This window comes from Austrofundulus limnaeus, unplaced genomic scaffold (genome assembly GCF_001266775.1).
Source record: "Austrofundulus limnaeus strain Quisiro unplaced genomic scaffold, Austrofundulus_limnaeus-1.0 Scaffold447, whole genome shotgun sequence".
In the NCBI taxonomy this organism is placed as follows: domain Eukaryota; kingdom Metazoa; phylum Chordata; class Actinopteri; order Cyprinodontiformes; family Rivulidae; genus Austrofundulus; species Austrofundulus limnaeus.
This window is the reverse complement of record NW_013952849.1, coordinates 283,129-284,501: the sequence shown is the minus strand read 5'-3', so window position 1 is coordinate 284,501 and position 1,373 is coordinate 283,129. Positions and strand designations below refer to the sequence as shown.

Below are 1,373 nucleotides of genomic sequence, written 5' to 3'. Positions count from 1 at the left end.
GCTCGCTAGCAGCCTCGCACCGAGGACCTATCCACGTCATCATTTACCCAGAATGCTTTGCGTGTAAATAAAATGGCTTCGTCCGTGTTAAAATATACTTTTAAACTTTTAGTTTGAAAATGATAAAAACCAAACAACCTACAGTATTTTTACAGTCTTTATTTTACAGTTAAATACATGTTTATCAAATAAAGTCTAATGTTACAACTAATCAAGGATCCCTTTAAAGTTTAAACAGGTCACAGAAATCTGGACTTTACATTGTGAAATGTCATTTTGTCTGTTTTTTATGATCTGTTTCTTGTTGATGAATCTTTTGTGTTGCTGTTTGTTTCTTATGACTTCTTTGGTTACTTTATGTGTGTTTTCATCTGTTCATTTGTGTCATCAGTTCATCTGCTGTAGTTCTGCCCCTCGTAGTTACTTCCTGTCAGCCTGCCACTCTCACCTGTCCCCATTCATCTCCATGTCAGCAGTGTGTTAGTGGCCTTTCTACAAGTCTGAGTTTCCACGTGTTCCTCGTATTTCTGGAGTTTGTTCTTTGCGATCCTCCTTAAGTTTCTTATGTAAGTAATGCTGCCACATCAGCCTCTTGAGTGAGCTCCTCTGTCTTCAGTTTGGATCCAGTCCTCCTACAACTTCTACACCTTTAACAGTTTTTATGCGACTCATGGCTGCTACGATTAATTGACCTTAGAAAGCACAAAAATGGCTGTAATTCAGAATATATTGTATTTATTGTGCTAAAATTAGATTTGGTTGTAGCTGAGAGACATTTACAACAGAAGTTTCAAGTGTTGCACAAAATGTTTGCTTCAAATTTTACCGTTAACTTTTGGAGTCAACCCCTTGTGTCCGATAGCAAAACAGCTTCAGAAAGAAATATTTGAATATGATTTTGATTAATCCAGTTCAAGATGCAGTGGCGGATCTAGGATTTTTTTTTTGAATACGAGGCCATTAAGGGGCCACAATATTTTTTAGAGGGTAGTATTTATTTAACATCTTTGTATACAAATCTGATTTTGGTATGATGTAAACATTTAACCAGTCACACATGTTCAAACACTTGTAATGTAATTAAAAAAATCTTGCATGTACATTCTCCTTACAGGTTTTACATGTATTTTTACTGTACATACAGTAGATCAAATACTCTCAAACACACAGCATGTAAGAAAATCCAGCCATTGTTTGCTAGTGGAAAGACGTTTCCTGCAGGATTTTTTTAAATCTCTAGAAGAGAAGACGTCTATAAGTTTAATTCATGTCAGACTTCTCTATTTGACTCATTAGCGCCTCTAGTGTTTGAACATGAAACTGCACCCAGCAGCATCACTCTTGGGCAAAGGACAGATGAGGGACAGGACAGG

At 36.6% G+C, this 1,373-nt stretch overlaps 1 protein-coding gene across 1 annotated transcript in view; it reads right to left on the bottom strand.

Annotated features, from left to right (window-relative positions):
* LOC106529481 (interleukin-31 receptor subunit alpha) overlaps positions 1-1,373 on the bottom strand; it is a 26,502-nt gene that overhangs the window by 13,184 nt on the left and 11,945 nt on the right. The gene's annotated exons all lie outside the window — the stretch shown is intronic.